Source organism: Carcharhinus amblyrhynchos, chromosome 13 (genome assembly GCF_965287045.1).
Source record: "Carcharhinus amblyrhynchos chromosome 13, sCarAmb.v2.hapA, whole genome shotgun sequence".
Lineage (NCBI taxonomy): Eukaryota > Metazoa > Chordata > Chondrichthyes > Carcharhiniformes > Carcharhinidae > Carcharhinus > Carcharhinus amblyrhynchos.
Window position 1 is genome coordinate 10107160 of NC_137336.1, and position 10364 is coordinate 10117523.

The following is a 10364-nucleotide window of genomic DNA, read 5'->3' on the forward strand; positions in this document are numbered from 1 at the left end:
ACGCCCCCTACCACGGGCAGGTCACGCCCCCTACCACGGGCAGGTCACGCCCCCCCGCGGGCAAGTCCCGCTCTCAAACTTTCCTCCAAACTCTCCCTGTGCCCAGCGCCCTGACCAATCAGCGGCTCCGCAGCCAGACAATAGAAACTTTTACCCAATCACAGAGCAGCTGACCGGCAGAGGCGGGGTTTCCGACGGGGGCGGAGCTTACATGCAGGGGCGGGGCTTACGTGTAGGGGTGGAGTTTACGTGCAGGGGTGGAGCTTGTACATGCAGAGCTGGGGCTTACATGCAGGGCGTGGCTTACTTGCAGGGGCGGGGCTTATATGCAGGGGCGGAGCTTACTTGCAGGGGCGGGTATGTGTTGAGCTGAAGTTTCCTCAATGAGCATTGGGGGATCTGAAATTAACAGAATTGAGATAGCGGCGTTGGGGTGAAAGTGATTTGGGGTTATTTATTAATGTCACAAGTAGGCTTATATTAACATTGCAATGAAGTTACTGTGAAAATCTGCCAGTCGCCACACTCCGGCACCTGTTCGGGTACACTGAGGGAGAATTTAGCATGGCCAATTCAGCTAACCAGCACGTCTTTCAAACTATGGGAGGAAACTGGAGGACCCAGAGGAAACCCACACAGACACGGGGAGAACGTGCAAACTCCACGTTCTGTGATCCAAGCTGGGTGCATCCCAATTGAGTCCCTGGCACTGTGAGGCAGCAGTGCTAACCACTGTGTCAGGTGAACTGAGGATTTGAGTGAATTGGGTGTTCGGGTGAATTGGGGTTTGGATGAATTGAAGATTGGATGATTTGGGGTGAGGGTGAATTGTGGATTGGGTGAATTGGGGTGAGGGTGAATTGGGGTTAGAGCAATTTGGGATAAGAGTGAACTGGGGTTAGGGTGAATTGGGGTTGGGGTGAATTGGGGTTGGGGTGAATTGGGATTACCGTGAATGGGGGTTGGATTGAATTGGGATTAGCGTGAATTGAGGTTGGGTGAATTGGGGTTCAGGCGATTTGGGATGAGGGTGAATTGGGGTTAGAGTGAATTGGGATGAGAGTGAATCGGGGTGAGAGTGAATCGGGGTTGAGGTGAATCGGGGTTGGGGTGAATCGGGGTTGGGGTGAATCGGGGTTGGGGTGAATCGGGGTGAGGGTGGATTGGGGTTGGAGGGAATTGGCGTGAGAGTGAAATGGGGTGAGAGTGAAATGGGATGAGAGTGAATTGGGGTTGGGGTGAATTGGGGTTGGGGTGAATTGGGGTGAGGGTGAATTGGGGTGAGGGTGGATTGGGGTTGGGGTGAATTGGGGTGAGAGTGAATTGGGGTGAGAGTGAATTGGGGTGAGAGTGAATTGGGGTTGGAGTGAATTGGGGTTGGAGTGAATTGGGGTTGGAGTGAATTGGGGTGAGGGTGAATTGGGATGAGGGTGAATTGGGGTTAGAGTGAATGGTGGGGTTGGTGTGAATTGGGAAGGCTATTGGTTAATAGTACCCTGGCTCAGAGGGAGCCCATATTGAATGGGGCGGAGGACCCCTCCAGTCAGATTGTGCCTTCTAATGTTCTTGTGGAGGGTTTGGAAGCACTTTTTGGAGGTCTTGTGGTTCGGTGGCTAACTCCCCTGTCTTTGAGTCCCAAAACTTGATGGTCAGTGATGAGTCACGACGTGGCTAAACAGGTTCATTATCTATCTCCTTCCAACAATGGATAAAACAGATTTATGTGGAACGTTATGGGGGTGGTTTCAGGAAAAAAGAGAGAAAATAGGAGGATATCAACAATGGGTGGTGTGAATATTGAAGGGAATTATTGAGAGATGAAAAACTGGATTGAGAGATATCGGCTGGAATCTTTCGCCCCATCACCGCTGTATGCAAGTATGGAGAATTTGGCACTCAGCCAAATCACCATTCACTGCGGCGGGACCAGAAAATCCCACCGGCATGAACAGCTGGAAAATTTCCAGCCTTGGACTACTGTGTGCCAAGGATCTGTCTTAAGGCAGAGCAGGTGTGATGATGATCGTAAAAGCACATTTAGACCCTTGACGGCACTCCCTGAATCCTTCACTTCTCTTCCCTGTTACCTATACAGTATCTTTACCATACCCTGGTGTTCAGTTCTGACTGTGAGATTCATGACATGTCCAAGGTGCCTGGCCTGATATTTATTCTTCAGTTAACACCTAAAAACTGATTATCTGCTCATTTGTGGGATCTTGCTTTGCACAATTTACCTGTCAGACATTACAACAGTGAACACACTCCGAAGGCGCCTCGTTGACTTGTGAACATTGATTCAATCCTTCTCCCTGGCAACCTTGCTGTCATATTCAACCTGAAGATGATTTTGACTGTGTTAAAATTGCTATTCAACTGCAGTGGCTCTGAACCCTTCTGAGGACTTGAAAGGCACTATGTAAATGCAAGGCTTTCTCAAAAAGACAAACATCTTTTTCTAATTTTACAAAGAATCCTGCTTTTAAATCTACTAATTGTTGCAGTTCCCCTTTTGGTGATAATACATTGTAATCTAATCCCCCTAATTGCAGAATCAATGATCAGTTTATTTCTAACTCTGACAGATTATTTGTTTTAAGAGCTGGAAGCTATTTAGGATACACAATGTGTTGGATTGTTATATTTCCTCCAGCACTAATAGAATGAGTTAATGACTCAAAGTCACAGACATAACAAGGATTCTTAGTCAGATTTTCTACCCTGGCACTTTGCCAATTAAGTGATTTTGAGGGACCAAGTGTGGACTGTGAAACTTCCCTGGTGTGAAGCAGTGTGTGCCTGAATGGAACTATTGTAGAAAGGCTGAATCCTCAGTGAATCATTACTTGTAATGACACTGACCCATCATCAGTCTTGGGAAAGCTGGCACAACTCTTGTCTCAATGTCAACAAAACAAAGGAGATTGTCATCGACTTCAGGAAGTGTAGCGGAGAACATGCCCCTGTCTTACATCAATGGAGACTAAGTAGAAATGGTCAAAAGCTTCAAGCTTTTAGGTATCCAGATCATCAACAACCTATCCTGATTCCCCCCCATGCTGATATTACAGATAAGAAAGCCCGCCAACTTTCTTAGAAGACTAAGGAAATTTGGCATGTTAGCTACGACTCCCACCACCTTTTACAGATGCACCATTGAAAACATTCTTTGTAGTTGCATCGCAGCTTGGTACGGCTCCTGCCCTGCCCAAGACTGAAAGAAACTACAAAAGGTCATGAATGTAGCCCAATCCATCACACAAACCAGCCTCCCATCCATTGACTCTGTCTACACTTCCCACTGCCTCGGCAAAGCAGCGTTATTAAGGACACCACCCTCCCTGGAAATACCTCTTCCACCTTCTTCTGTCGGGAAAAAGATACAAAAATCTGAAGACACGTACCAACCGACTCAAGAACAGTTTCTTCTCTACTGCCATCAGACTTTTGAATGGACTTACCTCATGTTAAGTTGATCTTTCTCTACACCTTAGCTATGACTGTAACACTTGGTTAAGTGCATTGACCTGAACAGGCGCTGGACTGTGGTGACTAGGGGAATTCTACTGTAACTTCATTGCAGTGTTAATGCAAGCCTTACTTGTGACTAATACATAAACTTAATCTAAATTAACTTAACTACGTTCTGCACTCCCTAGTTTCCTTCTCTATGAACAGTATGCTTTGGATAGCATACAAGAAATAATACTTTTCACTGTATTCTAATAGATGTGACAATAATAAATCAAATCAAATTAAAAATCCATATTGATCACTAAAGTATATAACCTGGCCAAGTGTTGTTTGCAGAAGTTTGTTACGTGCAAATTGGCTGCAATGGTTTCCTGTGTTGCAACTTTGACAGCCTCTCATTGCTTATAAAGTACTTTTTAGATTCCCTATAGAATTGCAGAACTTTCTTAACATATCTAAATCCTGGTAAGCTGATAGGCCTGAACGGGAGATTAACGGTGACAATATTTCCAGCTCACAGTAATCCATGGAACCGTTCATTCCATCACTCTGATGTTGGCTCTCTCTCCTGGAGCAGATTCTGTCATTTACCAACAAATCGTAGGCACACAATCCAGTGATTTTCCAAACCACACTCCCCACAGGAGCAACCATTCCCCTCTGGAGCACCAGACTGCACAATCTCTCCTGCTTAGCTGCTTTTCTCACACTGAGCAAGAAGTCTCACCACACCAGGTTAGATCTCCACATCATTTCTCACATTGAACCAGATATCTTTTTATATCCATTTGATATCTCATTTTCAAATAGCCATTCTCACTGGATCAGCCAGCACAACGAATGTTGCACATGAATACACACACATCTGGATGTGGGAATCGCGAGCAAGGTTGGCATTTGTTGCTCATTGCTAATGTCTCCCCGAGAAGTTGGTAGTGAGTCACCTTATTGAACCGCTGCAGTACCAGCTCGTTGGGCCACATCGGAGGGCCGTGAAATTAAGAGTCACAAATAGAACAAGAGAGGATAGGGACAGCAGGTTCCCTTCCCTAAAGAACAATGGTTGGATTTTTATTAGAACAAGCCAACGAAATCACGGTCACTCAACGATCTCATCGAAGCCCACGAGGTTGGTCTCTTGGAGTATGAGCTCCTTGATTGAGGTAATGATTGCCTGCCCAATCAGGGTGTCTCACCTATGTCTATATTGCGGAGTATCAAGGTTACTGACTCAGGATTCTGACTTTGTATCAGCAATACTCTTAGGAATGGAAATATCTTTGTAAATATAGGCAATCTGGTGAAGGGACACTGACTTCTGAGGAGTTATTTTGGTCACTTTTACTAAAATTCTCAAACTGACATGGTGGGATCGTGAACTCATCTTCTCTGGATTAGTTGTTGAGTAACACAATCAGTCCAACACTGTACCCTTACCAAATGCACAGGCGTGTAAATACATTCAGGCACACTCTTGGAACCTGTCTCACGTTCCAAGAATCAATCATGGCTTTTGAAAGGGAATTGGATGATTATTTGAAGAGACTGGGGAGAGGCAGAGTGGGATTAGCTGAGTTGTTCTTGCAGAGAACGGGCACAGACCGGGCTTGGGGAATCACCTTCTGAATGGACTTACCTTGCATTAAGTTGATCTTTCTCTATATCCTAGGTAAGACAATAATTGTACATTCTGCACTCTCTTGTTTCCTTCTCTGTGAACAGTATGTTTTGTCTATATAGCACGCAAGAAACAATATTTTTTACTGTATGTTAATACGTGATGAAAGTAAGAACATAAGAACTAGGAGCAAGAGTAGGCCATCTAGTCCCTCGAGCCTGCTTCGCCATTCATTAAGATCATGGCTGATCTTTCCGTGGATTCAGCTCCACTTACCCACCCGCTCACCATAACCCTTACTTCCTTTACTGTTCAAAAATTTATCTATCCAAATAAATCAAATCAAATCAATCTCTTTCTGTGTCCTAACCATTCTATGATTCTATGAGTTGTTTATGATGATTGAAGAATTTGACAGGGTAAATAGAGAGAAAGTTTTCCCCTGGCAAGGGAATTCAGAACAAGAGGCATAATCTTAAAATTAGAACATAGAACATTACAGCGCAGTACAGGCCCTTCAGCCCTCGATGTTGTGCCGACCAGTGGAACCAATCTAATGGCCCTCTAACCTAAACTATTCCAATATTATCCATATGCCTACCCAATGACCATTTGAACGCCCTTAAAGTTGGCGAGTCTACAACTGCTGCAGGCAGGGCATTCCACGCCCTTACTACCCTCTGAGTAAAGAACCTACCTCTGACATCCATCCTATAATTACCATCCCTTAATTTAAAGCTATGACCCCTCGTGTTAGCCAATTAGTTCCATGTTTTTCATCAGTGATGTCAGGAAGCATTTTTCACGTTTAAGGGCAGCAGAAATCTGGAACTCTCTCCCTCAAAAAAGTGTTCAATAGGGAATTTAAAAACGGAGATGGATAGATTGGTGTTAGGTGAGGATATTGAGGGTTACGGAGGTAGATGGAATTAACATTACAGTTCAGCCATGACCTAACAGATTGGCAAAATGTGTTAAAGGGGCTGAGAAGCAACCTCCTATTTCTACATAGCTATGATGAACTTTAAGTTTAATCTCAATCATGATGATTTCTTTAATTTAAGGCGCTCAATTTTGAGTGCCCTCAGTAATGCACTGCAAGATATGGCTCTTTAAAATGCAATTAGTCACCGTTCTAAAAGCAGAAATATTACAGAGGCTAGAGATCTGAAATAAAAGCAGAATATTCTGGAAAACCTCAGCGGCTCTGGAAGTTCTGAAAGCAAGTATTATTGGACGCAAAACATTAACGCGCTTTCCCTCTCCACAGATGCTGCCAGACCCGCTGAGTTTTTCCAGCACTTCTTGTTTTTAGCTCAGATTGGTTACAGTTGCGTTGTTTCTTTTGGTAACCCCTGTGGCAGTGGCCAGAGTTAATCCTGTACTGATCAGTGGGGAGCTTTGAGCATTTGGCAGGACTGGGTTTCCAGCAGGTACAGACTGGCCTCACTCTATTAATGAGTCTAAGCAAAATACCGCAGATGCTGGAATTGGAAACAAAAACAGAACAAGCTGGAAGATGTCAGCATCTGTGGAGAGAGAATAGAGCCAAGATTTCGAGTCTGAATGAGCCTTTGTCATGGATCATGACACAAATTATGAAGATCCTTGCATTGAGGGGAACTGTTAATGTTGAGCAATGACCACAATGTGCTGTGTAGTAAAAATAAAAGTTTATTTATTAGTCACAAGTAGGCTTATGTTCATACTGTAATGAAGTTATTGTGGAAATCCCCTAGTCACCACATTCCAGCGCCTGTTCGGGCACACTGAGGGAGAATTTAGCACGGCCAATGCGCCTAAGCAGCACATCTTTGGATTATGGGAGGAAACCAGAGCACCCAGAGGAAATCCACACAGACACAAGAAGAATGTGCAAACTCCACACAGACAGTCACCCAAGTCGGGAATCGAACCTGGCGCTGCGACGCAGCAGCGCTAACCACTGTACCACCATGCCACCCCTCTGTATAAGTATACCATATAGGTGTCAGCTGTAATTCATTAAATAATCCTTGACTTCTAAGTCAGAAGGTTGGGTGTCCAAATCCAGGTTCAAGCTGTGACAAGTAGCATTCCTCAGGCATCAGTGCTGGGACCTTTGCTGTTTGTAATATATATAAATGATTTGGAGGAAAATGTAACTGGATTGATTAATAAGTTTGCGGACAACACAAAGGTTGGTGGATTTGCATATAGCGATGAAGACCATCAGAGGATGCAGCAGGATATAGATCAGTTGGAGACTTGGTTGGAGAGATGGCCGATGGAGTTTAATCCGGACAAATGTGAGGTAATGCATTTTGGAAGGTCTAATACAGATAGGAAATACACAGTAAATGGCAGAACCCTTAACAGTATTGGTAGGCAGAGGGATCTGGGTATACAGGTACAACAGGTCACTGACAGTGGCAATGCAGGAGGAGAAGGTAGTCAAGAATGCTTGCCTTCATCGCCGGGGATATTCAGTTTAAAAACTGGCAAGTCGTGTTGCAGTTTTATAGCACCTTAGTTAGGCCGCACTTGGAATATAGAGTTCAATTCTGGTCGCCACACTACCAGAAGAATGTGGAGGCTTTGGAGAGGACACAGAAAAGATTTACCAGGATGTTGCCTGGTATGGAGGGCATTAGCTATGAGGAGAGGTTGGAGAAACTTGGTTTGTTCTCACTGGAACGTCAGAGATTGAGGGGAGACCTGATTGAAGTCTACAAGATTATGAGAGGCATGGACAGAGTGGATAGTCAGAAGCTTTTTCCTGGGGTGGAAGAGTCAATTACTAGGGGACATAGGTTTAAGGTGTGAGGTGCAAGGTTTAAAGGAGATGTACAAGGCAGATTTTTTACAGAGAGAATAGTGGGTGCCTGGAACTTGTTGCCGGGGGAGGTAATGGAAGTGGATAGGATAGTGACTTTTAAGGGGCGTCTTGACAAGTACATGAATGAGATGGGAATAGAGGGATATGGTCCCCAGAAGAGTAGGGGGTTTTAGTTAAGTTGGGAAGCATGGTTGGTATAGGCTTGGAGGGCCGAAGGGCCTGTTCCTGTGCTGTAATTTTCTTTGTTCTTTGTCCTGTACTTCTGATCAGAGCATATAACATATTACTGAGAGAGTGTTCCACTGTTAGAATGCAGTTGTTTGGATGAAGTGTTAAATCGAAGCCTCGTTTGTCTCTTGGGTGGACCTTGAAAGTCATATTTCTTTAGTCATATTTCATGATAAATGTTACAGTTCTAAAGGTTCATGAATGTAGCCCAATCCATCACACAAACCAGCCTCCCATCCATTGATTCTGTCTAGACTTCCTGCTGCCTCATCAAAGTAGTCAGCATTATTAAGGACCCCACGCACCCTGGACATTCTCTCTTCCACTTTCTTCCTTCAGGAAAAAGATACAAAAGTCTGAGATCATATATCAACTGACTCAAGAACAGCTTCTTCCCTGCTGCTGTCAAACTTTTAAATGAACTTACTTTGCATTAAGTTGATCTTTCTCTACACCCTAGCTATGACTGTAATACTACATTCTGCACTTTCTTGTTTCCTTCTCTATGAACGGCATGTTTTGTCTGTATTGCGCGCAAGAAAGAATACTTTTCATTGTATGTTAATACATGTGACAATAATAAATCAAATTAAATCAAATCTAATTTAGTTTCTAAGAATATCACATTGCTGGATTTTCCTCTGAAGCCCTGCTAATATATGAGGGTTTACATTTAGTGTCTTCTGAGCACAGTGCTGAGTACAGAGTCAAGGAATGGTACCAGTCAGCAACTGGTTAAATCCAAGAGAAACTTGCCCACTGGAGTCAGTTCAGCACCAACTGAACATTGAAGCTCAGGCCCATTTCCTGAGCTGGAGTTGGAAAGGGAAAGACTTAATAGAAAATGCATTCAGAGCCAGGAACAGCTGGTGTGTACAGACTAACACACACCCTTCCCACACCCTGAATGGGGTCAGCAATATGATTGTGCCAGAGGCTCATTAAGGTGGGGTGGTAATGCTCACTCTCTGTTTCCAGCTCCAAATCATTTTTGATTACGTCTGCGTCACTTGGCGCTGTAAAGACATGTTCCCAAGGAGGGAGCACTGGTTGAAGGATTACCAGCCCTTATCCCAGACTCTCCTGAAATTACAAATTCATGCCCTGTGAGCAATCCAGGAGAAGAGTCACAGGGATGTTTCCTTTCTGTGTTTCACCGTCACCAGGCTGTGATTTGCCACAGGGGACACAATCCCCACGTGTGTCGATAGAGCAGTTTCTGGAGCACAGGGCATTGTGGGTATTGTACCCGCCATTACTGTCAATTAACAGGGGAGTTGGAGCTGGGGCTGGGTTGGCACAGGACAGGAGGTGATGTGATGAAACCTCACGGAATTACAGCCCAACTCACAAGCAACCTCTATCACCTGGAAATACAAGGGCAGAAGAACTTAAGAACATAAGAAATGAAAAAGAATTGACCATTCAGCCCTTCAGCTCTGCTCAGCACTCAGTACAATCATGGCTGATCTTCTTAATTCAACTCCACTTTTTCACCCACTCCCCATATCTCTTGACTTCCTGAAAGAACAAAAATCCATCAATCTCAGCCTGGAATATAGCCCTCTGGGGTAGGCAATTTCAAAGATTCACAGCCCTCTGAGTGATTAAAAATTCTACCCACCTCAATCCTAAATGATCAGCTCTTTAACTTGAGGCTGTGTCCCCATGACCATTCCACGGCCAGTCACAAATCAACCTCGTAGTATCTACATCGGTAAACCCATCTCAGACTCATGCATTTTTCAAAGAGGTCATCAGGATTATCATCCCCTGCAAGTTCCCCTCCAAGATACACACCATCCTGACATGGACATATATCGTTGTTTCTTCACTGGCAAAAGATGACCACGTTAGATGGATTGGCCAGGCTAAATTGCCCCTTAGTGTCCCAAGATGTGTAGGTTAAAGGGATTCGGGGACTAAATGCTGGGGATTAGGGGGATGGGGTTGGGGAGCACGGACCTGAATGTCGGTTGGATAGCTGGTGCATATATGCTGGGCCAAATGGCTGCCTTCAGCACTGTCGGGATTCTATGATTCTATCACTGTTGCTGAGTCAAAATCTGGAACTCCCCTAACAGCCCACATCACATGACCTGATACAGGACTACCATCTCCTCAAGAACAATTAGAGATGGGCAATAAATGCCAAGCTTGCCAGTGAGGCCCACATCTCAAGTATTAACTTTTAACAAGTAATTGCTTTTGGTTTTTCAGACAAGA